Source organism: Sylvia atricapilla, chromosome 1, assembly GCF_009819655.1.
Source record: "Sylvia atricapilla isolate bSylAtr1 chromosome 1, bSylAtr1.pri, whole genome shotgun sequence".
Lineage (NCBI taxonomy): Eukaryota > Metazoa > Chordata > Aves > Passeriformes > Sylviidae > Sylvia > Sylvia atricapilla.
This window is the reverse complement of record NC_089140.1, coordinates 65,645,178-65,672,895: the sequence shown is the minus strand read 5'-3', so window position 1 is coordinate 65,672,895 and position 27,718 is coordinate 65,645,178. Positions and strand designations below refer to the sequence as shown.

General features: G+C 39.9%; 1 long non-coding RNA gene across 1 annotated transcript; it reads right to left on the bottom strand.

Annotated features, from left to right (window-relative positions):
* Positions 1–5,381: 5,381 nt before the first annotated feature.
* On the bottom strand, positions 5,382–17,859 carry LOC136367924 (uncharacterized). The gene is made up of 3 exons (XR_010744754.1): positions 17,787–17,859; positions 13,175–13,336; positions 5,382–5,770 (listed from the first exon to the last, which is right to left on the bottom strand). It is a non-coding gene; the product is annotated as an uncharacterized lncRNA (long non-coding RNA).
* Positions 17,860–27,718: the final 9,859 nt, after the last annotated feature.

Here is a 27,718-nt window from a genome sequence, read left to right as displayed (position 1 = left end):
CAGAGATTATCTTCTCAGATGACCTAAACACTAAGAACCCAGATTTGGTACCATGTACACCCGTGATGTGGCGAAAAACTTGTACGACTTGGACCATCTGAATACGCTTCTGCTCTAGCAATAATGAAGCGGGAGGAGACACACGAAATCGTGCTCGATATGGCAAGGAAGCTTCGAGCATATGCTGATGCAGTACATGGCCCAACTCATGCCAGGATTGCAGCTGTGGAAACACGACTGCAGAAATTGGAAGATAAATTAGAGGAAAATCACAAAAAACTCAGGGAAGAGATTAGGGAGGACTTCCTCCAAATTTCGGCCATTCAAATTAGAGACCCTGGTGTTCAACGCGGGCGTACCTCTGTTGGGGAGAGAAGGCGCACTCCGAGAACCGAGTTGTGGGTCTTCTTGCGTGAAGCTGGGGAGGACATGAGGAGGTGGGACGGAAAACCCACTGCTGCTCTGGCACAACGGGTGCGTAAATTGAAAGAAGGTAGGATTCAAAGAGGGAGTCCTACTAAACAGAGAGCAGCACCAGTTGTCTGCAGCCGGGACGATGATGATATGTCTGATCCCCTGGAGGGAACCTCTAGGACATATGTCCAAAGAAAGAAAGATAATCAGGCTTAGAGGGGCCCTGCCTCTAGCCAGGTAGAGGTTGGGGAGAATCGTGTGTTTTGGACTGTGTGGATTCGATGGCCTGGCACATCGGCGCCACAGAGACATGAGGCTTTGGTGGACACTGGATCGCAATGTACTTTGGTGCCATCAGAACATGTGGGGGCAGAACCAATTTCCATTGCCGGGGTGACAGGGGGAGTACAAGAGTTGACTTTGTTGGAGGCTGAGGTGAGCCTGACTGGAAAGGACTGGCAGAGACACCTGATTGTGACCGGCCCAGAGGCCCCGTGTATTCTGGGCATAGATTTTCTTCGGAATGGGTATTTCAAAGACCCAAAAGGATTCAGATGGGCATTTGGAATAGCATCTGTAGAAACAGAGGGTGTTAAGCAACTGAACACCCTGTCTGGACTATCGGATGACCCATCTGCTGTGGGATTGTTGAAGGTGGAAGATCAGCAGGTGCCAGTCGCCACTTCTATAGTGCATCGGCGGCAGTATAGAACAGTTCGAGATGCAGTGATTCCCATCCACAAAATGATTCGTGAGTTGGAGAGCCAAGGGGTGGTCTGTAAAACCCACTCACCCTTTAACAGCCCCATCTGGCCTGTGCGCAAGTCAGATGGAGAATGGAGGTTGACTGTGGACTACAGGGCATTGAATGAAGTGACTCCACCGCTGAGTGCTGCCGTGCTGGACATGCTGGAACTCCAGTATGAGCTGGAGTCCAAGGCAGCAAGGTGGTATGCCACTATTGACATCGCCAATGCCTTTTTCTCCATTCCTCTGGTTGCAGAATGCAGGCCTCAGTTTGCTTTCACCTGGAGGGGTGTGCAGTATACTTGGAATCGACTGCCCCAGGGGTGGAAGCACAGTCCTACCATTTGTCATGGATTGATCCAAACTGTATTGGAAGAGGGTGAGGCTCCAGAACATCTGCAATACATCGATGACATCATTGTGTGGGGGAACACTGCAGCTGAAGTGTTTGAAAAAGGAGAAAAGATTATCCAGATTCTCCTGAAAGCTGGTTTTGCCATCAAGAAGAGTAAAGTTAAAGGACCTGCTAGAGAAATTCAGTTCCTGGGAATTAAGTGGGAAGATGGACGGCGTCAGATTCCCACTGATGTCATCAATAAGATCACAGCGATGTCTCCACCAACTAACAAGAAGGAGACACAAGCTTTCCTAGGTGTCATAGGTTTTTGGAGGATGCATATTCCAGAATATAGTCAGATTGTAAGCCCTCTCCACCTGGTAACTCGCAAGAAGAACACTTTCCAGTGGGGCCCTGAGCAGCAACATGCTTTTACTCAGATTAAACAGGAGATTGCTCACGCGGTAGCCCTTGGCCCAGTCAGGATGGGACCGGACGTGAAGAACGTGCTCTATTCTGCAGCTGGGAGCCATGGTCTGTCCTGGAGCCTTTGGCAGAAGGTGCCTGGGGAGACTCGAGGCCAACCACTGGGATTTTGGAGTCGAAGTTACCGAGGGTCGGAAGCCAGCTATACTCCAACAGAAAAGGAAATTTTAGCAGCCTATGAAGGGGTTCGGGCCGCCTCAGAGGTTATAGGTATGGAAGCACAACTCCTCCTGGTACCCCGACTACCAGTGCTAGGGTGGATGTTTAGAGGAAAGGTTCCCTCCACCCACCACACCACCAGTGCTACCTGGAGCAAGTGGATTGCCCTCATTGTACAACGTGCTCAAATTGGGAAATTAAATCGCCCTGGAATTTTGGAAGTAATTACAAACTGGCCCGAAGGTGAAAGTTTCAGTGTTGCAGATGAAGAACAAGAACCAGTGACCCGGGTTGAGGAAGCTCCGCCATACGACCAGTTGCCAGCAGAGGAAATATGTTACGCTTTATTCACCGACGGTTCCTGCCGTGTCGTAGGGATGGGTCGGAGGTGGAAGGCAGCTGTATGGAGCCCCACACGACAGGTCGTAGGGGTCATTGAAGGAGAGGGTGGATCCAGTCAATTTGCTGAGCTTAAAGCAATTCAACTGGCCCTAGATATTGCAAAGAGAGAGAAGTGGCCAAGGCTCTATCTGTACACTGATTCTTGGATGGTAGCCAATGCTCTGTGGGGACGGCTGAAGAAATGGAAAGAGGCGAACTGGCAGCGTAGAGGTAAACCAATTTGGGCTCCTGAAGAGTGGAAAGATATCGCTGCCCGGTTAGAAACCCTACCTGTGAAGATTCGCCATGTAGATGCCCATGTCCCCAAGAGTAGAGCTAATGAGGAGCAGCAAAATAATCAGCGGGTAGATCAAGCTGCAAAGATAGGGGAGTTGAAGGTAGATCTTGACTGGGAGCACAAGGGAGAGTTATTTCTAGCACGATGGGCCCATGATGCCTCAGGTCACCAAGGCAGAGATGCCACCTATAAGTGGGCACGAGACCGAGGGGTGGATTTAACCATGGACAGCATTTCTCAAGTTATCAGTGACTGTGAAATATGCGCTGCCATTAAGCAAGCCAAGCGGATGAAGCCTCTCTGGTATGGAGGACAGTGGTCTAAATACAAGTATGGGGAGGCCTGGCAGATTGATTACATCACACTGCCTCAAACCAGCCAAGGGAAGCGTCATGTGCTGACCATGGTAGAAGCCACCACAGGATGGTTGGAAACCTATCCTGTGTCACATGCTACAGCCTGCAACACCATCCTGGGCCTTGAAAAGCAGGTCCTTTGGAGGCACGGCACTCCCGAGAGAATTGAGTCAGACAATGGGACTCATTTCAAAAATAATCTTATTAAAACCTGGGCTAGGGAACATGGCATTGAATGGGTATATCATATCCCCTACCATGCACCAGCCGCGGGTAAAGTGGAGAGGTACAATGGGCTGTTAAAAACCACCCTGAAGGCGTTGGGTGGAGGGTCCTTAAAAAACTGGGAGCAGCATTTAGCAAAAGCCACCTGGTTAGTTAACACTCGAGGTTCCACCAACCGAGCGGGTCCTGCTCAGTCCCAGCACCTTAATGTAGTAGATGGAGATAAAGTCCCAGTGGCCCATGTTAGAGGTTTGTTGGGAAAGACAGTATGGATCAACCCTGACTCGAGTACGGGCAAACCCATCCGTGGAGTTGTCTCTGCTCAAGGACCGGGTTGTACATGGTGGATAATGCAGAAAGATGGAATAATGCGATGTGTACCTCAGGGAGATCTGAATATGGGGTAAGATTGATACGTGCTGAATGTTACTACCATTGTCTGCGTGTTAGATCAGTTAGACATGAAACAGAAGGGAATGTGTACGTGTCGAAGGTCTGAGCAAGTAAGACGGACGGAAATGTGTAAGTGCTAAAGGTCTGAGTAAGTGAGATGAAAGTTTTAATTGGATGGATATATGGGATAAGGGGTGGAATGTTCTGGGTTGAGCTGCCTCCTATCCCATATATCCATCCCATATCTTGGATATGTTGTTATGTCTCGCAGCTGAATCCCGCCCTCTTGGGCAGGAGCCTGCAGTTCCTGCCTCCTTTTTGCTTCTTGGCTGCTTTTCGGCTCTTGCTTCAGCTGGCTCGGCTGCTTTTGCCTTCTTCGCTTCGCTTTGCCTCGCTCTGCTCTCCGGCTGCCCCTGCCGCCGTTTTTCTTTCCCCCCCGCTGCTTCTGTTTGTTTTTTTCCCCTCCTTTCTTTCTCTCCCCCCCCCCCCCCCCCCCCCAGGTTTGAACCGGCTCCGGACCTGACCTGACCTGAGAAGTTGGAGAAGACCCGGGCCAGACAGAGACGCGTCAGCACCCTCCCCATCGTCACAGTAACCCGTCTTTTCCCACTATTTGGTGTTGGGGAGTGTATTTTTGTCAATAAACCGGTTTTTCCACTTTCCTCCGAGGTATTTTCCTTCCCGAACCCAGGGCTGGGGGGCGGAAGGGATGGTGGAGGTTTGGTTTAGGGGACTCCTTTTGGAGGTTCTTCCCTAATTTACTCCAAACCAGGACAACTCACTCCATCGGTCCTTAGATCATCCCTCCTCTAGATATAAGGTTAAACACACACACACTCACTCACACACACACACACACACTCACATCTCAGTCAGCAGCTAAATTTATATGAAAACTGTTTTCTTCAAGTTACCCTTGTCTTCCAGAAGAAATAAATCACTTGGAAACTTTGACATTGAAAAGCAAGGGAACATCTAGTTGGCTAATCTGGTTTTGCTCACAAATGTACATCATCACTCTACTAAAGTTAAAAATGGCAATTATAATCCCAGCCATTGAGTATTTGTGCTACACTACACAAGTTTTTGGGTACTCTGAGTACTGTGGTGATTTTTTTCCTATGGGCAATTAAAAGCAATAAAAATGCTTCAGAGTGTATCTAGAACAAGGTGAGACAAATTACAATGATTAATTTGAATGTTTATGTTTGCAGTTCATTCACTGCAGCCACGCTGATTGACAACATTTACCGAGAAAAAATTGTAACCATCATTGGAAAACATCTCATTTAATAACACAGTGTAGGGAGAAGCAATTTTCAGGAATACAAAGTCTTCTCTGTGTCTTAGTTTCTTGGGATTAAATTAAATCTGAAAGTCTCAGTAGCATCTCACCCTGAAAGTCTTATGATGCTGCAGATAAAATTCCACAGTGACTTGCACTGAGGACACAATATTTGTTCACAAATTGATGTCCCTGGCCAGGATATTACAAATACATATACTAAAATTTTCTGATGGTCTTCTGCACAAGTACACGAGAGCTTGAAGCTTATGGATGCATATGAAACCTATCTCATGTTTACACATTACTGAAACAATATCATCCTGCAGCTTGATCAAGCTTCTGTTGTTTGATGTCTCAGTGGTCTTTCCTACTCCTCCTTTGAAGTTTCATTGCTGGAGAGATTAGCTATACAAGAGACAGCAGTACACCTGGACATGTGAAGCCTTATTGTGGCTATAAAAAAATTCACAGGGATAGATTAAAGGAACACAACAACGAGAGCAAGCAAGACCACAAATCAATCTCAAATGGCACATGTAGAATCTCCAGTGGCTTCTCTGTGAGCTTTAAGGGAGATAGTGATGTTCATATCAATGCCAGTACCTTGTGATGTCCTCCTTGGGCTTCCTTCAGCCAAAACAAGCCACAGTGCTTGTCTGCATTGTCATGGCAATCTTGGTAATTGTCTGTAAGAAACAAAAAAAGAAACACAAACATAAATTATTTTTATATTTGTGCACAAGGCAAACCTCTGGAAGGGAAGCAGCTGCGTTTTGGTCCCTCTCCCAACAAGATGCTGACTGCCTTCAGGCTGATAATTTTTCCCCCTCTATTTGAGTCATAAATAGGTGGTTATTTCTCTCCTACATTCTGAAAGTGTTAATATGATAAATGCAGAGAAGGCTTCAGATGTTGTGATGTTGGAAATAACAATTGCATAGATGAAAAACAGGGAGAAAAGTAGAAATAAAGAAATAATAGACACAAGAAGAATGACATGGGAGGGTATTTTAAATGCCCCAAGAAGTGTTCTTCAGCGGACAGAAGGGGGTTAATTTTCTTATATGGGCATAGTTGTGCATCCAGAATGAGGCACAGGGACATGTAGTACTTGAATAAACTTTTCTTGGAAAACACAGGTCACATGTCCCTCAAGCTTCTGAAAAGCAGTGACCTGTGGAAGGAGAAAAAATATACTCCCACATCACAGCAATCACTGGTGTGGCAAAAATAAAAGTCTGTATTACACTTCTTAATGTATGGCACATGGGGAATAAGCCAAAAACACACTTAACAATTATTTCAATTTTTTTCTTTTTTAAGTAATTTCAACTTCCATGCGGTAAAAGACAGTCAAGTGTATTTAACACCTGTACACACAGTACAGGAAGGATCTGCTCTTAGATTTTACAGTGGTTGATATACAATCTATGCACATACAACGTCACAGTTTTAACCTCATGTTTGTGTACCCTCCTATGGATAGATTTCTTGCTTTCTACATATATATACACACATGTACAGGTGTATATATGTTGAGCATTCATAGTGAATGGGGAATTTAGATATTTACATCATCTGGGGTGAAAGAACAGGTCTACTGAAGTCAGCAAAACAGCATAAAATAGAGCTGCTGGGTATGTCACGTGTGTGCACACATGCAGTATAACCTGTTCATACTGTCTCTATGTATTTTGTATATAGGATCCATAAACCTACATTAAAATATAAATATACCTTTGTAAAGATGGTTCCTGTGGTTTTCTTTGTTTAATTTTTCTTCTTTTTTTTTTTTCTCCAGTGCACAAAAATGGGTTTCCAAACAGCCTTGCTGAAATGATGAATACTTTAAAAATGTTTTTGGAGTCAAAAGAATAAAGCAGTAATTATCTTGGGAAAAAAAAAAAAAAAAAAAAAAAAAAAAAAAAAAAAAAAGGGACAATACAAAGAATAAACAATAATATTCTACATTTAAGAAATGGGAGGGAGAAGGAACTCAAGTCTGTTATTTAATCATGACATGCTCTTTTTATATTTTATTTGTAAGGCTCTGAATGCTCTTTTCTTTCTATACCAGTGAGCTCATTACTTTAATTCCTCATAGATTTCTCTGAACAATTTTTGCTAAGTAAAAACACAATGTAATTCTTCAATGGCTGTAACAGTAAGAAGCTGCTCAAATTAGAGATCAATAAAAAGTAGAGAAAAAAATCTGTTTGAAAATAAATAAATAAAAGAGGAGATGGGAAATGCCTGCAATTAGACAGGATGAAAAATCTAAAAAGAAATTAAATTTAGTTGTAATACATTTCCCATTCTTTTCTTCATGAAAATTACTACTGAAGTGGGTTTTTTTCTGTAATTTAAATGTTAAGCTGCCAGATGTGTGTCTCATGCTTGAAGAGTTGAAGCTTTGCATTATTTAGCATATTAAGATTCACAGAATTTAAAAAAGGGCTCCTTTATTGCCTGGAGGTTCTAATTAAGTAAACCTTAGCCTGGTACATTTAAAACTTGCAATACAAGAGATTTCACTTCCTTTTTTTTCTCAGTAGCCAAATCTCATCAATATAATAAATATGGAAAATACTTAAGATGATACAATTTTTCTTTGGCTTGAGGAATTAAACCTATCTATTATTTTAAGAAGTTTTTAATAGAGGCCAGCAATCAGAAAGACATTTAAAGACTCCAGTCTACTTTTTAATCATATGAGTTGCCCCTACTTAGTGGTTGGAGGGGGAGGGTATGTGTCTTATAAAACTGAGCTGTGTAGAAATTGTTTCTACCACTTGCAAAAAATAAAGCATTTCTGAGAGAGAAACAAGAACCACACAGTTCTTTATTACTAAATTGCATTTTACTTTTTTTATAACTTTTTATAATTGACCACAGAAAACTAATAAAGCATTAATTAGCTGCACTATCAGCAATTTGTTCATTGACGGAGTTGAGGCTGCTGTATCAGAAACCATAATGGCATAGAAATTCCTTTGACATAGAGTGCCCATAAATCATACCTTAAATACAGTTATTTTTGCCATTTTAGAAAATGTCAAAGGTGTCAACTTTGTCCAGATATAACACTAAGCAGTGACTATTTTAGCAAATTGACTCAAAATACTTTTTCTTTTTTTGTGACAGGGGAACACAATATCATTCATGATAAAAAGGAACAATTTGAGGAGGAGAAAACAGCACCAAGAAAGAATGATCAAAGACAGGTATCATAGCTGTGACAAAGGCACAGTGGCAGATGTAGACTCTCTGTTAATAGGTTTATTTTTGAAGAAGCATATGCATAAAAGCAGGAAAATACAATTACACCAGAGCATGAGAAAGACAATAAGCTTCTTAATCCAAAGTTATAAATCTGTGATCAGCTATTTAGAAGTCCAGTAGAATAGTTTAAATGTCTACACTCGTATAAGACAAATAGGAAAAATAGGGTGGCATTTTTTTCCCACCACTGTGGAAGGGGCACGACAACACTAATGCCTGGATTTGGAAAATCATGGCGATATGTTGAAGGTTATTTGCAGACCTTGACAGTGCTGAGAGCAGTCATTTCTGGGTCATACTAAGTCCCAGTCAAATGGTTTAGATACCGCATGGATCATGCCTGATAAGGGATACAAAGAAAGGGTCACCCGTACAAAATCCCTGAGCTCTGCTGGGACCTAAGTTTTTTAAAACACCATGGAAAGAGGTTGGAAACAAAAACATTATTGCTACTCTGTTATCTTTCTCCACATCAGCCTTCTTAAGGCAACAGCAGAGCTTAAAAGTATGACCTTTAAAATCACCCTTTAGAGGTTGTCTTACTGCTTCCTAACCCTTGCAGAATAAAACTTAATCATTTTTTACCCTCTGCATTTAGTCTGGAAGTTATCATCTTTGGTTATGTCTTCCTCTGTAACAAGTACTGGGGTGCAACAGGAGTGAACCTGTAGAATGAAACCAAGAGTTGGGAGGATGCCACTGAACAGTGGGGACTCCACTGTGTGTTGAAGATTTCATGTCAGAACAGAATTTTAGTCTGGTCCTGGTGACTGATGGCCCTTTAGTACCTGATACACACATCTAAAGCACACGCCCTTGCTCAGCTTCACCCTAAATGCATATAGAGCTGATAGTGTGAAATATTTATTATTTATGTATGGGGGGCAGGGGGCGTCTAAAAGATTATTTTGAAATATAGGCAAAAAGAAATAGCACAGCTAGGAAATTACCTTACACAAGTTTGATGGGACCTACTTCTGATGTAAAGGGGCCAAAGAAGTGAAGGGAAGTTCAGTCCCTTCTGATAGCTGCAACCTCTCTTTAAGTCAGCAAGAAAGGGTTTTAGAGTGGTGCAATCCAAGAGTGGAGCAGAAAGCAAAGAAATCACCATGGCAGGGGCAGAAAATAAGATAAAGGTCCTGTTTAGACTCCCTTCCTAATAATGCACTAGTCTATGGGAAACCAAATAGCATGGCAAGAGTTGGAAAATTGAAGAGTTCAGATTGTGCGGATTTTAGAACCATAACGATTATCTGAATTTGATCCCAATTGGAAAAACACAGTCCTGCTCAGAGAAGGAAAAGACTAGCAGAGAAAAAAGTTTCAGCCATATGAGGCTCTGTCTCTGGAGCACTACTTGTCTTAAAAAATGAGGCATAAGCAATCTTCATTTTAAAATATCACTTTGTTTCCTTTTAAGTGGCACCTATGAGGAATTACCAATGAGAACAGGGTTTTTTTGGTTTCTTTTGTTTAGGCAATTATTTTTACATCTGCATACAAATTTTATGTAGAAGCAAACAGCACCTCAGTAGGGAAAGAACCTCACTGCTGTATAAGGAGAAATATTACAGTGCAGATTCACTGGTTTTCATAAAATTGCTTCTGAAATGCTTGTGAGCATAAATATAATTCTCTCAATGAAGCTACTTCTCACTTATATAAGCACATCTTAACAAATGTAAAGCCTCTTCTCTAAAGGCAATGATAAAATTAGAATGAAGCTGTTTTTGTGTTTGGTATTTTGATATAGAAGGAACGCCTTAATAAATTCTGAATACAGTTCTGAGTGTTATCTGCTGCTACTGTAATAAACCCCTCGGTTAGCCTGGTGCCATCTTTGCTTAGAGTTATTCTGAAGCTTTGCTCTGAGAGAAATGTCTTTTGATGTCACAAAAGGACACAATTCTCTTCACAATGTTTCTCCACAAAAGCAGGAAGGGTGTTGAATTTGAAATCTTCAATATGAACAATATTGAACTCCTTATTTTCAATACTCAGTTCACTGACAGACATCAAACAAAAGATTCCTTCTGAGATAGATGATTTGAAAATGAGAGCTAAAACTTTATCCTGAGTATGCCCTAGAAAGGTGATAGAGAGCTGAAGGAACCACAGAGGTTCTGTCAAACCCCAAAAATTAGCAGAATGCCAGTTGCTTGTAACAGTTCGACTAACAATATTTATGAGAAATATTTCATATGTTTCCAGGGATTTTACTTGTGGCACATGCATAACTGGGGGCTTTGAAAAAAGAAATTAGGCTTCATATGAGAGAGAGGCTGGGAATAAGGTGCCTGGTGGGATGAGCATTGGTGAAGAAAAAAATGCAGGCACTGTTGAAGCTTCAAATTAAACATCAGGTATGGTATAAATCCTAGTTTATATGTCATCCTGCAAAAAGTATCTGGGGGTTTCTAAATAAAGCTTTTTTTTCTCTCCATCATTCTGAGTGCAGATAATGAGTTTAGTGGTGACATTACTGACAGTGTTCCATCACAGAAAATCTATGCTTTAGTGATGTGACTTTTGAAACAAGCTTTTCATTAAAATAATGTGCAATAGATGCAGTACCAGAAACTGAGCTCATCAAGGAAAATTTCTGTTGACTCATGAATAAAGATAAGCAAAAACTTTTTTCACCTAATTCAAAGTCCATGGATATTTTGGAGAACTGCTTGTAGTTCAGGTAAGCTCAGAATTTGTTTTATTATTCTTTGGGTTTTTTTTAGTCCGTAGTCAATTAGAGTATTATCTCTTAAATATACCTAGTCAGATCTGATGATGATGCAAAATAGTGCCCTTTGAACCTTGCTTTGATAAAGCTTGTGCTAATTCAGTACCTTTCAAATCAGGCCACTTCTGTAACTACATTGTTTCAGGGTATTTCAGTTCAAGAGGCTGTCTTGAACTGAAAATGTGGGTTCTGAAATGCTGTGTTTGCCACCGGGTCTCTGCCAAACTCCACATAAATATTTTGAATAAAAAATCAATGCATAAGGTTTAGATCTAGATAAACATTAGTGACGGGAAGAGGGGAGAAGGAATACCTCTCTACCTTGCACAATCAATAATTGAGTTTTGAGACACACTTTAAAGGTGGAAATATCCAAATATTGGCAAGGAAAAGAAACTAGAATAAAAAAATTTAAAAAGACCAAAGGAAATGTCAAACACCGCTAAAAATTATTATAAAATCCTTCTGTTCATGTAGGTTACTTTCATTTTTACTATTTTAAGTATTTTAATCTGCTTTGCACAACTAATGCTGGGCAAATGAGCGAAATAAATTTTAAAATAGATTCTACTTATGTAGAAGTTGAACAAATTTTCTAAGCTAGGGCTCTGTTTATATTCTTAAAAGAACCAACATCTAGAAGATATGTTAGGTGTTGATCTCATCAGGACATGTAATGAGAACTCATGAAAGAATGAAGATTTTTATTACCTTTTTCTGTGATATGCTTAACATTTTGTCACAAACACCCTTTTAACAAAAAAACAACATTAGCTCTGTATTCTACTTCTCACATATCTATGATAGTCAATATCGATATTCAGCATTTATGAATCCTGACTTGGCAATGCCATATTAGCTCCTATTTCTATTTGTGCCCACTTAACATGAGATATTCAGCACATGCACCTATAATAGCAGATGTATAGTTCTAGCCTTCCTGAACAGTCAACAGAGAAGGATAGCTGCAAAGAAACTAGTTTTGAATAACATTTCATGGGTTGCTGTGAAAGGGAAGCTGGCATTGGCTTCAAACTGACATTCATCCAAAATCTACTGCATCATTTCAGGGAGCCCACAGACTTGAAGAAGACCACAAGCTACTGTTTACATAGATAAGAGGTAGCTGTCAGACCTCAGGTAGCTCTCTCTTACCTAATATTTCACAGTTCAGTGTCTAACCATGATTTATTACAGCTTCCTGGTACAGAGGGAAGGTCACCCTCGCCCTTCAAAAGGTGTGATTAATTTATTCCCACTTATACTTTATCTCTTCACACTGGCCTGGGCTATGAAGTGGGAGTAGACATCCATATCGTTGGTACCTTCAAATCCCTGACCCGTGGTAAATCCACCTCTGGCACTCATGGCAGTCTTTGAGTTTAGGAGATGACCTAGGGGTTAAATTACTCAATTTTCAGATAAATATTTTTACCTGGGACTTAGAAACAAAAATAAACTAACAAAGAAATCCCAAAAAACAATCAATAAAACCAATAAATAAAATTAATCAAGGAAAAAAAAAAAAAAGGCCATAGCAACTTGCAAAGCTTCGCCTTTGGAAGAAATCCCGTGCCTCAGAAGCAAATGTCACCTGATGTAAATACAGACAGGCACTTTTATGTAATTTAGCTCAGCACAATTAACAAAGGATATTGCTATTAATGTGCTGCAGGAAGAAAACATACTTCCCAAGCACCTAACAGCAACATGTTACTGGATCCATGGATATAAATGACCAAATAAAATGAAAGGATGTAAAAATGTCACGGAAACACCAGCCGTAATCTAATGTTGTCAGTGCACTGCACACACACCTTGTAATTACTAACACATTTGGGCTACAAATATATTTTAGACAGGGGAGTCCACTGCTTCTGTACCCTTTTGCCTAAGCTGCTTTTGATCCCTAACAATTGATTTAAACTCTTCCATCACTTTCTTTGCCCAGTGAAATAATGATATGATATCACAGGGTGAGGGGGAAGGCAAATGGGGGTATTTACACACATGCCAAGCAGATCTACTTGCAAACTTTCAGTAAATTAAGTAATGCAATAAAAGTCCTAACCTGCTGGAAGCATTTTAAGCTCTTCTCTTTTCCTCACAGCTTCTTCTGACACACACGCTTCTCCTCCTTTCACGGCATTAAACTGCTTTTCCACTTCCTTTACAACAGTGGGAATACTTCCCTTATGGGTGTCAGGATCTTTCAGGGAGGTCAGAGGTTGCCCTGCAGAGGAAATGACAAGCTGTGAAATGTAAAAGAACAATTCCTTCCACATGTTTCCTTGCTCCAGGAGCAGTAAGGGGTTGTTGGCTAGCATCACGATAGGATGGGCCAGGCCTTTGCCTTAGCAGTCCTGTCAAAACTAATTTACAATTAAAGACCTGCACAACTGTTTAAAGCTTTACAACCCTGGCGAGTTTCAAGGACTGCTGAAGCCAAGTGGTACAAACTTTAACAGTGGTAAAAAATCATTAATGGTCAGACAGAGAGACAGAAGGAAGACAGGACAAAAAAATACTCGAAATTGTACAGTAACCAGAAAAAAATAGTACACCTGAAAATGACCTCTCTATATTATATTTATTTCTGTTATAAACTCATAGTCTGAGAACTAAAGACATTTCACCAGTTCTAACTTTTCTTCTGCCTGATGCATAGGACACAGGAGCCACGTGCACTGCTGTTAGACAGCAAAACATTAAGAGGAAAGAAAAAATAAAGTTCAAGGGAAAAATTAGATATTTGTTGATTGTAAAAAAAATGAAGGTCCTTAAAACTGTTCTCAAACAGCTGCACTTTTTTGTCCTTTTTTCTCCCATAGTAGAGCAGGGGGGTATAAAGGACAAGAAGACTTTCTGAAAAGAAGATTTTAGACTTTGAAAATCTGCCTGTAGGTGTTTAGCTCAAAAACAGCTGAGGTAGTGGAAGCCTGTCTATATGGCAAATCTACCCAGCAAAGCAATAGTAACAAATATTTCTGCTACCCCAGACACTGGGAACAGTGTATTCATGCTTACACTACACTGTACCAGTTCTATCTATTACAGCAAATCATCCTGCTGCTGGGACCAAACTAGCCTGGCTACCTTTAAATATTTTCCCTCAAAATCTTGTCTGATAACACCTCTCCCCCAGCATAGTCAGGCTAAGTTAAACTCCTTTCTTGATTTCACTCTTCGGGGCTTGGGATAATTACTGCTTAAAAAATGCACAATTGGTCATGACTCTTTAGGTTCACCAAAAATACAAAAAAACTCAGCACTAAAAAAAAATTTACTGCTTCAGTATCCTAATCCTTAGCAACTGTTTCACCTTTTACCCTATAGGCACCCTTTTTAGGTCTCGAGTGCACATCAGTATATGCTGGTACAGGACTGACCATAACTTCAGGACTTCAAAATGGCCAACCTTGAAGTGGTATGAATAAGCCAACTGATATGCAAAAGGTTTCCCTTTGGTTCTAAAAACTACAGTGGATAAAATCATCCCTAGCTTTCCACTTGCCTGTTTTATCTGATCACAACTTCAGATGGGCACAAACTGGCATTTATGTGTCGAGTCAAATCAACAGCACAGCTGCAAAAGCAAGAATTCAGATGAAGGTCCCCCACATATGTGGAGCAACACTTTCCAAATGAGCCTGTGTCTGACCTAAAAGTGTTTGAGCTGTAGAACTAATATATGAGTGCTGTCTCTCCACTTTTTTCAGGATAAAAGGGCTGCCAACTCCAAAAACTACTGTTACAGTGACATTTTGCACATGTGAATCCCCTCTTCCTGGGGATGCTAAAGTCAAAAGTGGTCTTGCTGGGTTTTACTGTGAGAATGTTTTCTTGATGGATTTGTATATTTAGTGTTTATATGGAGACTCAGTCTTGAAGTTTTCATGCACTTTAGAAGCCCCTGTTACTTATATCCAAGCCTGCCAAGGCAACATTCCTGGTAGTTGCATCAAATTTTCTTACCTAAGCTCCTTCTATTAGAGCTCTTACCACCTTTCACACAACAGGAGATAATGAATTCTACTCAGAAATTGTCATTTATTCTCAAAGGAACTGTTAATCCTGTAAGGGGTAACAGATCGACATCAGAATATTATCCTAAGAAAAGCAAAGGATGGTGGTGGCAAAAGCAGAAGCTGTCTTCTGCCATGAACCCCTTAAAAAAATACTTCAAAAGAATGGAGAGAAGATATGGTTTGGACTTAGAGACGCACCAGATCTGATAATGTGCACCTGTGATCTGCAAAGGAGGTAGAATGGGAAGCATTATGTTGCATTTCCTGCACTGTGCTCTAGACCAAAAAGCCTGTGCAGCAAGGAAGAGCTTTACCTAACTCTACATGGAGCTGTGGCTTAAAAGAATAATGTAGCCTGAAGTTAACGGAAATAATATGAAGGTTCTGTTTTAAACTTCTAAAACCAAGACAAACTTGAAGTGAAGGCTAAAACACCATCTCCTAACCTGCTTTATTTTCCTTATATGTTGCAGTACTACATATGGTATTGATATATAAGATCACTCACTATTTAGACTACTGCAGTAAAGTGAGTTACAGAGCACCCGTCTTCATTTAGACTGTTCTTGCTTTCTCTGGTTTGTGTCTCAACCTTAATGTCACTCTAACAGAGCTTTCCCCTCCCCACCATGGTTTTTGGTGGTTGAGCAGATATAATATTGTATTTATAGGGCATATCAATGTGCAACAGCTTACCACAGATCATAAACACATTTTTCTGTTGCAAATGTTGAAGTTGTGATTTTCACCACGTGATTCCCAGTTCTCTAAGGTTTGTTCCTTTAATTGTAAATAGCCAGAAAGTCATCAAGCTAGCATTTAATAAACTTTTAATTTGAAATGGATTACCACATGTTGTGTTTGTTTACCCATTATTAAATCTCTTAGCAACATATCACCAGCAGAAACAGCATACTGTAGCACTGCATAGATACATTAAAAAACAAACCCATGGGGGATATTGGCAACTAATAATATCTTTAAAGAACGCTCCAAGAAAAAAATAAATATAAACAATATCAGAAATTGCTCCTAAAGATTTTGTTTGTGCAAATCTGTTTGCCAGGAAGATTACAGATCTTCCATGATCGCCTAATTGGCAAATTTCAGAGGTCTACATGCAAAATAGGACGTGTACTAATGCTCTTTTTCAGTTCTTAAAAACATGTCTGTCTTGGCTTTTCAAGCTGAGCATCACGAGTTTTTCCAAGTGTTTCCAGAAAGCATAACCTATTTAGCTGCACCATCTATGTGCATTTCCAAATGCATGCGGAGACTGATGTTAGGACGAAACAAGTTTGATCCATTATGAGTTTGTCCATAATTCTTCACTGCTGATAATAGTTGCCTGCAATTCTACCTTTTGGGTCTGCTGTTCATGGTTTGCTACCTCTAAAAGCAACTTAGCAGATATGTAGAAGATATATGACAACAAAAAAGACCTTAATCCTCAATATAGTGTATGTTTACACCTCCATGCTTCTCTTATCAGGGTGGTTATATAAAAGCCTTTTTATCACACTGCCTAAAAAGCATCTCAAGGCAAACTTGATTTTCTTTATCTCTTAAATCACCACTGTCTGAAAAAGACTTCTCCTGGACCCTTTTCAAGTTATGCTTCCAACCTGAGCTGCCATTTACCGTGCAAATGATTATTGCTTATGTGTTCTCTTTTCCTCCTTTCCATAGCCTCTCCTTTCTCCTCCTGTGCCATCTAGAGTGGATCACTACTGCTCTTCTCAAATGCTTAAGGAACCTCTGTCCCAAAGAACTAATTCTCTGTTTCAGAACTGCACATAACATTCACACACACACTACAATCTATGGGTTGGCTGAACACTTCAGTTCATTAAACAAGAGAGAAGATAGAAATATCTGTATAGCAAAAATGAATTCTTTTTGTTCATGGCAGTCTGATCCCACATGCTGGAAAAAGGAAAGAACGACAGCAGCGTCCTGCCATTCTTCTCATTACTGGATTTCTCCCAGTAAAGGACCAGTTTGTGAGTCTATTGCCGTTTGGTCAGTTGTGCCCTCAGGTGTAGCTACATCAGAAGGTCCACAGAGGCCAGGCAGGATCAGTCAAAAGGGAACATTCATTGAGTTTTTAAGAAAGCTTCTGGGGATGTCTGCTGTACACAAGCAAATTATAATTGTCCTTCCTACGGCTTATCACTTGATTGTATCTTAACAGAATTTCAGAAGAGTAGCATAAGGAGTAGCATGCTTCTGATGCCAGAACTATCTCTCTGCCAATTTTGAAGTCCTTGTTGTAGCCTGGGGAGGTGCTAAAGTTCTTCCAGAATAACAACAAAAAAACATCTTTGTCTTTTCTCTTCCTGTAAGCTTGGTGCCACAACAGCTGAACTGTTATTGCTGTAACATTCCAAGCATTATTCAGCCATAAGCATAGGCCAGCATGGCCATTCCATCCTCAGCAATGAGGCTGGTTTGAATTGCTCACACCTGAAAACAAAGTCAGCCCACCTTAATAAAAAGAGTCACAGTATTCCTGCTACAACACATGTTGAACCCATATCTGAATGAAGAAAATCTAGCCTAACAAGAACAATAATGATTAGCCAACATTGAAATGAAACTATGGGTTGATCCAGCAAAAACCTGAATGCAAACATCAAAGTTTGAATCCATCACCTTGTGGTCCAGACTGTACAACCTTTTGTGAGACACCATTCTTTTCAGCAGTGCTTGAATACATGAGAAGTTCAGGTGGCAGATGAACATGCATACCACACTTATTTTGCTTATCTGAATCCTGTGGTATTTTAATTATCTGTGAAGAGGAGGGAAAAAATAAAAAGGTAGTTCAGAATTCTAAAATTCTAAAACAAAGCCAGAACATGCTTGTTGTGCACTGTGAAGCTTAGGAGTCTGAGATGTTGCTGTAAGAATTTTAGGAAGTTCTTGCTCGTCTGTACTCCATTTACTACAGTTTTCTCCCATATAATTTTCCCATCGCTGTCTTCCCCATGCTTACAGACATCCCAGCAAATGGGAGATGAGCTATAATCCAATTTCAGGATCGGAAAGGAAAATATAGAGAAAACCAAACAATTTTTTAAAATACAAACCTGAAAGTAGAGATTGCATAACCAGTGATCCAAGTCCTGAGAAATAAAATTTTCAATTTTTTTGAATCGGTTGATTTTGGAATCATAATGGCCTCTGAGGAAGGGACATTTAAATTTTCCCTCCAAAACATTAAAATTGTTATCACATAAGGGAAAAGCTCCCCATCCTACTTCTCTATCAATCCAGGTGTAGGTGCCTCGAAGAAGGAAGAGTTCAAAGAGGAGTACCATGCCTGGTTTCACAGCTTGTCTATGTGGTAGAACCTAGCAAAAGAGGAAAAAAGATTTATTTGTTACAAAAACATCACAAGGGAACTGGCTTTCTTTTATCATATAAAGCTCTGCAGCCTTCATACCTTTGGTCCAATTTTGCATGCTAAAACAATTAAAAACTCTTCCCAAAGATCATATATTTGAACAATTTTCCACTCTAACAAAAAATGCTGTGCTTTTTCTTGTGTGGTTATTTTATGATTTCCTTTTTTTGTTGTTGTTGTTTTTTTCCTCAGCTTTCACTGAGGGAAAATGAAAATGCACTCATTTTCTGTCTTTATTTACCAGTGTTGGAAAAATATTGCCACTAGAAACCTTTATGACAGAGTAACAAACCAACTTGGAAATCTGAGTTGTCCCTCTGAGGGCTTGCTAACATTCACCACTGGATTCATCTTGCAGCAGCTTTGAAAAGTTCATCCCAACACCCAATAAGAACACTTGCTGACTTGCTCCTCACTGAGTCACAGACTCTTCACCCAGCTGTGGGAATGTTGTTGGTACTTAATAGCCTTCTTCCTTTAAATTAAAGCTCTTAGTGAAAAGTATGTGAACCTCAGCGTAGGGTTTAAAAGGATTTTGAGGTAAAAAGTTCTCGGAGAGAACTGGCAAACATAGTCTATACTTTTCATAAGATAGGTATAGAAGTTCCTCTATAGGAGGTGTGGAAGAAGGTTACCAATGCCTTGAGGCCTGAAGCAATTGTGTTCCCATGGCAAAGACTTGAAATCTAGTGGTGAAGAAACACCCTGAAGTAACGAACTTATGTAAATCCCTCTATAAGGTTTTGGCAGGTACAGAAGAAGGGTAAACACAAAGAAAAAGAAATCTGTTCCTACATCACATTTTTAATTTTTTTTTTTTTTAATCTGGCATTGACTCAGGTCCTCTTGAACATCTCTAATACATTCAAAAAGAAAAAAAAAAAAACAAAACCCACACAAAAGCTAGAACATGCAAGATGATTACCATCATATCCAGGCTAACAGCCATGAAGGGTAGTCACCTTGGGGACAAGGGGAGCAAATACATCAGCTACACCTCTCACACAGTGAAACATCTGCTTCACCACTGCTCCTACACACTCTCCTGAGAGAACAGTGACTGCCTAATCTCTTAAATAAACAGTCTTGGATGCTTCTCTAATAGAGACAATTTTCTGTTATTTGCATGTTTTTCACATATTATTGTTCCCATTTCAGTCCTCACAGTTCATAGCAGCAAATGCCTTGGTACACTTACCTGCTCAACATAACCTTGCCTTCCAGCAAGAGGAGCCTTTCCTCCTTTTCTCCTCATTGTGAACAGACACGTACTTGCAGAAGGCCACAATACTCAAGAGCATCCTCTCACTCTGAATATCCTGTAGGATACACCCTCAGTACTTTTTGGAACTTAAGAATAAGACCTCCAAATAGAAGAAATCCATTCAAACCAAACACCCCCTATGAGCAGCCTAAAATGCCAATATTTTCTTAAATTAGGATAGATTTCCTCAATCGGATGACATTGTGCAGCCAATAATCATCCACAAATCTTTAGCTCTTCAAATATTTCTGTATGTAAGCACACACCTCAACATAGCTCTTTCTTGATGTGTGTATTTGAATACAAGCATCACCTATTTTATACCCCTGACTGAGCAGTAGGTAAGATAACAAGCATAACTCAGGTGCAGCCAAGCTTTTTGTCTCTTTTTCTGAAGCAGCAAGGGATTTGCCTACACCAATAACTGCCATGTTAGGAGATGACAAGTGTTCACAGTTGTGCTGCATTCTACAACTTTTTTCTGAAGAGGTGAATATGAATTATTATTTGTAATAATATGCCTTTCTTTTTCACGTTTTATATTGTGATTAGACAACAGTAAAGTCATTTAAGGAAATCTTTTAAAATTAAAAAATACTATCATTATTATGTACGTGTACTTTATATTAATTATGTAAATATATTCTAAGACTTAGTGTAGGCTTAAAATGAAGCAGAAGCATCTGTTGAAAAATGCCATAACCCTGTGGCAGCTGCTATTAAACCATTAACAGTATCAGGTTTCATTTAAACCAGATTTACCATTTTCTGTAACAGCCCGTGGGAAAGCTAAAAACATTAGGCACAAATTACTGACAAAAGAGATCCTTAATCAAGCCATACATTTCATTTGGCTAGCTGGGTGCTAGATAGTAACCTCTGCGCTACAAATTAAAGGTGATGGTTACAAGGCTGTGATCAAAGACAGTTACCTACAGTATTGAACAATCCCAAAGCATTTGCAGATGAAATCACTGCTGCATCACAGCTCCCTTTTCATGCTCTCTCTTGTTTCCCAGGTTGACCCTTAAAAATAATTCAACAGTATATGCTCTTCTGCTAGTTTGCATGTAAACTGACGATGGTCAAGCAGCTGGTGTAAGGGTAATCATTGTCACAATTAAAATTTTATTTCTTTGTTTCTGATTCACAGTGATTCTTCCTTTGCTGCAAGCTTTTATCCTGGACCTAGACTGCAGACTCATTCTTTGGGACTGGAAGCATCTGTTTGTTTACAGGGGCTGGGTGTTTATACCATGCCATGATGGAAACACATAATCACAAAACATAAACAAGGACTTTATAATACGCCATAATACACAGGGTCTGAGGTTGTAAAGGCTATAGGGAGTCCTTAAGCATGAACACTGGGTGCCTGACTCAGGTAGGACAGCGTCACACATTTCAGTTACAGTCAAATAAAACATACTTGACAAGTAAAAAATTTCTTTCTGTTGAATCCATACAAAAATCCCAGCCAAGTTTGTACCTGTTACTTACTCTATGCCATCATGCCAAGCATTCGTGCAGGTTCCTTTAGGTCCATATCCATACTAAACCTTTTCTCACTGCCACAATGAGCACATTCTCTGTCACAGCTTACAGTCCCGCACCCACAGGGTAAGAAAGCCCTGGGAGAGAGGAGAGAGCTTGGTCCTGTGCCACCTGCCCTTCATTAGCCTCCTCCTAGGCTGTGAGACTGAGTTGGGATTTGGGGCACAGCCAGCACGGCCCTTAGGCATGGATGAACAAAAGCATTTAGGCAGATAGCTCAGATTGAAAACCACAGCCCTTGAATGCCTGCCTGCCTCCTTCTGTGGGTTTGAGCTGCCGTGCTCAGGTACAGAACAGGGAACAGCTCAGGTAAGCAGAGGAGGAGGATGGGGATCAGTAACTGCTTTCCTTCAAGAGACTGGGAGCAGTGCCTGGGATAGACAAGGCACAGGCAGCTCAAGCTGAGCAGTTTGTTCTGATGGATTTTTTGGTTTCTGAAGGAAAAAAGTAAAATCACTACTGATATTTTCCCTGCTGGTGGCAACCTCATTTGAGGCACTATCCAGTAAATTAACCCACAAGCCTGCACCAACACTGTTGACATTCAAAGAGCATATACTACCCAAGGACAGCTTCCTGGGCTTTGATGGGTCTATTCTCCAACACCTTACCTCAATATTTCTCTTTGCTCAGGTCAAATTTTCACTGAGGTCTGTGACGTATAGAGAGTTTAACAGTGCTATGAAAGCATTGAGCACCCCCTTTTTACTAGTGTAATTTCTTCTGCAAAAAGAGATGCAGCAGAGAATAAATAATGCTTGTGTGTGCCTGCACAGGCACAACTAATACTTCTTACTCTGCAGTTAACAGTGTTGCATTTAATTGAATTAAATCATAATGAACGAAAATTATCTCCTGCCACTATTCCTGAATTCAACTGCTTTATATCAGTTTTATTGTAATATATCTTACTTCCCCATATGCCACCACAGTTTCACTCTATAGAGAGAATGAATTCTATTTGAATATTTCAATAAACATATCTGGTGTGAGCTTTTGGGGGTTTTTGTCTGACTTACTCTTGGGCTTTAACCTTATCAGAGAAGAAATAAACTTCTTCTTTCCTCTGCACCTTCAAATATTCTTGATTTAGGAAAAAATGGGCAAAAGTTACACTAATTAATTCATATCAAACAAAAATTTTATCAATAAAACTCAAACAGATTAAGGGGAATTAAAATATGCAAAGGCAATTCAATATCTATTATTACAGAGAAGAATCCTGAAAAAATGTCACATAAACTAACAGCCCATCATTTCTGACTATGAAAACTACAGTACAGGAATGTCACTGTTGTAAAACACAGGTAGACTCCTTTTAAATAGGAAACAGTTCCTATCACTAACAAATAAAAATTACCTTACTATGAAGAATGAATAGTGCTGGAGATGAGGCTGTTATTCCCTTATTAAAGGGGAGCTTTCACAACCAGATTTCAAGCTCTCCCTGTTTATGTGCAAGGCCAGCTACAGGCAAAGAGAAGGGCGTTCTTAGGAGGTGTTTGTGTAACTCTGAAATTTATAAAAGGCCAGAGGGAAGAAAATAGAAACATGGACTGAAGTAAAAATAAAATATCATGCTATTAGGGTTTTTCCAAAAGTCCCTGTCTATCACCACAATGTTTTGGAATAGCTGAAAACTTATTTCCCCAGCTTTCCATCCCTGCCTGTCTCTGAACAGGTATCTGAATACAAAATAACACACAAATCAGAGGAGGACCATACAGTGACATATCATTCATTTCCCCACATTTTTTTCCCCTGTTCTCTAAGAGAATAGGCCTGGCAAAGGGTCCCTGCAGCTTGCAGATCTCCTTAAGCCTTTAAGCAGTACCACCATCTTTCCTGGCACCTAGATTCGCTGTCAGCAGTAGCTTATGCACCAGAAGCTGTTGGGCCACAGCACACAAGCTCAGGCTCATAATCTGCTAGGGATACAGGACAGCAGCATTTGTAAGCAGGCAATTTATTCACTGCTTTCAGTGGTGGTGGAGAGCAGGATTCCTCCTGGCATGCTGTGCCAAATCACCCCAGCGTCTTCCCAGAGCCACACGGAGTGGCCCAATGCAAACACCCATCCCTCTCCCATGCTACCAGAGTAGTGACAATTCTCCATTGCTCCTCTCCTCTAGGAGTGATAACTCAGCCTATAGAAAACTCCAGCAGCATCTCATGCACAAGTACCTTACACCAGAGGACCAGAATCTGGCCTTTTATCTTCCCTAATATAGAGGAATAATGTTTGCATTCTGTGAGCTTTAGCCTCTGCATCTGTTGCTAATTGTCCTGGCACATCTGCTGCTAATTTTTTTCTGCTCTTGGACCAGCAGGGAGTAGTAATGTATGGTACATCCAGCTCCTGCCTCCCTGAGAGCTTCTGGTGATATACTGGCCTGGCTGGATTCTGACCTCATCTTGTGAGGGAGAAATTGTCTTTGTGAGAGGAAAGCTGGAATCCCAGTTCATTCTCCTGACACTCCCATTTCACTTATTTATCCCTGAGACCGATTTCAGCACGGTCAGAGCATGAGTTTCCCAGGATAACACGGACCACAGACACGATACAGCAGAGTTTATTTCTTTTGTGTCAAGAGGACGCGTACTTTGCCCAGAAACCACTTGGAGCCAAGGAGTCTCATGAAGACGTGGCTCGTTCGGCATGCAGGGCTGAGTCACGCAGCAGGGCTGCTCTGCCTGCCCCAGGCTCCAGAGGAGGAGCAGGCAGCTTCCCACTCTTTCTTGGTCCAGCAGCTGTTCCACCTCATGTCTCTTCCTTGATGCTGTTCTGGCTTCCTCATCACACCTCAGGTAGCAACCTGTTCAACCACAGGCTTCAGTCCAGCCAAGGATGCAGCAATACTCACTTCACAAATAAAACACTGACAATCCAGAGCTCACGCTCCTTCAGCGTTTCCTGGACAGTCCAGACTTGGTTAGGCTCTGCTCTCTTTCCACAAGAGGAGAGGAAGACCAGCCTCTGAGAACAAAATAACTTTTCCTTCTGTGCTCTGCTTAAAAATTGCTGGATTAACAGGATTACTTTCTGTTCTTTGGTTCCATAAAGTACTCTTCTCATTTCTGTAGTACAGCTTTGCAACTACCTTGCTCATCCTGAGCTTACAGATAATTATTTAAAATATGAAAGCCTTTAAAAAAAGGCTTTTTTTTTTTTTTTGCCTTTTGTATGTTAAGGCAAAAAAATAAAAGCATTTTCCTGAGGGTGTTTTGCTGTCTCCCATGACTTGCAAATATTGACCAAAACACACTTTAGGTCCCTTTTCAGGGACTTTTTCCAGGCTGGCAGCTCTGGTGAGTCATGGCGATGCTCTTTTTTTCCAGTCACAGATTTTTTTGGTTGGGGCTGGCATTTATTTTGTTCTTGGTGTTCTCTGTTGTTTGCAATTCACTTGGAGCTAAGGATACAGGCAGAGGCTTCATTCTGCCTTCCTGTTGGTTTGCCCTAGATAATATATGACTTTTTTACAACTGTTGTATCCTATGGCTCACATCAAGTTCTCTTACAGATATAATTCCCAATTAAGTAGGGGATAAACCATGGAGTGGTCCAAAATAAAATGCTGTCCCCAGGCACTTTTGATGTTTAACATATGTCTGCTAGATTTACCAAAGCAGGCTACATACTTTCCTCTAGTCAGATATAAAGCATTATAACACAGGTCACATTTCTGAGGCTTTTGGGCAGCATGCATTGCTTTAAAGGTGATCCAGCATACATAGTGCATTCCAGCAGGTGTTTCCAAAAACAGCCTCTACTGGAGCATAATGACCAGACAACATGTGAAAAGTAGCTCAAACTAATCAAAAAAAAAAACAAAAAAAAAAAAACAAAAACAAACCACCACCTGGGGATAAGTAGCAACCTTTTAGATATGCAAACAAATTGCACACTGCTAGACACAACAGATTCTAATGTGTAATAGCTTTGTAAGAATTGCTCTGAGAATGTGAATTTTGAGGAGTTGTTGCATAGATATCTAGCAAATGGCAGTCAAAGACCAGATCCCTAACAAACTCAGATATACATAATAAAAGAGGTAAAAATACTAGCTCCTTCTCTTTGAAAAAAACAGCAGAACTGCAATCTTCAAATACATATAAGTGTCCGTATAAGCTTAGTTCTTGAATTTACCAAAAGGTTCACGTAGCACCTTTTCATCCCTACTACAAATAATTGCATCCAGAGAAAATTTAAGTGGCTCTCATTTTGAAAGTCCTCTGGCACTGCCAAGCACTATCTTTTTTTCTTATTGTATCAAACTCTTATGTTATGTTTATAAAGTGTCCTAGAGCTAGATGTTCTTCACTTATGCCAGCATTTCACTGAAGTAAACCAGGAAGGGAGGAGGAGGGGGGAGAGAGAAGTTTGTGGTCTACTTTTCCTAATGATTCCTTGTTTTGCAATTATTAAAAGCATTACAGTCCTTAGACAGCTGCTGACATACAGAAAATAATGTCCTTGAAACTGTTTGTTTCATCATATTTTAAGAATTAATACCTTAGGTCATGTTAATCAGTTTCTGATATATGTAGTTTTCAAAATGTACTTCAGGGAAGAAAATGCTGGAAATGACTAATAACAACAAAGATATGGACTTTATTCGTTACATATCTAACTCCAAATATGAACATCATCAAAGGACTTTGCCATCTGAAGTATTAGGAAGGCTTAAATAAATAATAAATCCCTCATTCAGTGAACAGAACATCCAAGCAAAAGATTTCAAATTTATTAATTTTGTAGCTATATTTTAAAATGAGTGTCAGCCCCTGCTAGATGACTGCATGATAAGTGTCCTGAAACTTCAGGAAAAGGCACTAAATTTTTCACAGCATTTGTGTTTCATTTTCAGTATAATAAAAATATGGTGCCCTTTTAATAATGAATAATAGATCTCCTGGTATGATTTACATGAGTGGATTAAATGTCATGTTTGAAAAGTTGCTGTTTTATTCATATTGAATTTCCCTCAAGTAAAACAAAATGGTACCCAGCTAAGGTTATAATATTGCTAGTACCTCGCCATGCTGATCTATAAATATTAACCAGTTGATACACTCTTTAAAAATACTCAGTTCTGTGAACTGTTCTGTCAGCAGTGGTGTATTTTCACGCATATGAACAGATTCAGCGCTATCCCATGTTCCAGGTACACTAGGGGAAATATGTAGCACCAGTGCTTATACACTTGTGGAGCTCATCCCTCTTTTGCTGAAGTGCCAAATTTAGAGGCTCTCACAGAATAAGGATTGATGACAAATAGATGCAGCAAGACCGGGGTTAAAAACAAGTTTGGGGAGCTCAGGCCTGACACAATTGTCCCTGTTTCTGTTATGCAGTGCTGGACTGACTTCCCAGGTGACTGGGCAGCATAATGAATGTTTTTTAATGTCACTTGCAGGCAGCATCATTGGCTTATAGTGCCCTTCACAATAGCTGAAAATTTCCTATCTGAACTTCCCATTCTGGATGAAAATTCCTCTTCATTAGCAATATTTCCTTTTCAGAAAAGTATTCAGAAATTGCAAATGCTTGAACTAGGAACATAATTCTAAAAGTTTCCTACCCTGTAGGCAAAGTTGTCAATTTTCAACAAAATATTTCAGACCTGATAATTGAAATGATAGCTGAAAATATTTTTTTAAGAAAAAAAGCATTTTTTACCACACTACAACTTTTATTCTATTGAAGCCAATGAACATTATGATTCTGAAAAGTGGAGATTTGTTCTTATTGTTGTAATTGTTTCATACAATTATTTTAATGTCTACTGAACTTAAGAAAAGCCAGCCAGGAAAAACAAAAACAACCCAAAAAAACCCAACAAAAAACACACTCAAAAAAAAAAAAAAAAAAAACAAAAAAAAAACACAAAAAAACCCCCACAAAAACACACACAAAAAAAGCAGAAAAATACTCAAACAAACAAAAAAACAAATAAAACCACACACAAAAACAAACCAAAACACAAGAAACCCCCAACAAAACCCCCACAAAAACAACCAAAAACACAAAAAAGAAAAAACAAAAAACATAAAAAAGAAAAACAAAAACCACATACTTAAAAAAGCAAAAATAACCCCAAAAAACCAAAAAGACCAACAAAACCCACAAAAAACCCCAACAAAACCCAAAAGAAAATTAAAAAAAAACCAAAAAAAACCCCAACAAAAACAAGCAAAACCAGAAACAAACAAATAAGCAAACAAAAAACCACAAAAAACACACATACAAAAAACCAAAAACACAACAAAACAACAAAAAACACAACAAAAAAAAACCAAACAAAAATACAAACAAAACCCCCCAAAATAAACAAAACCACACAAAACCAAACAAAA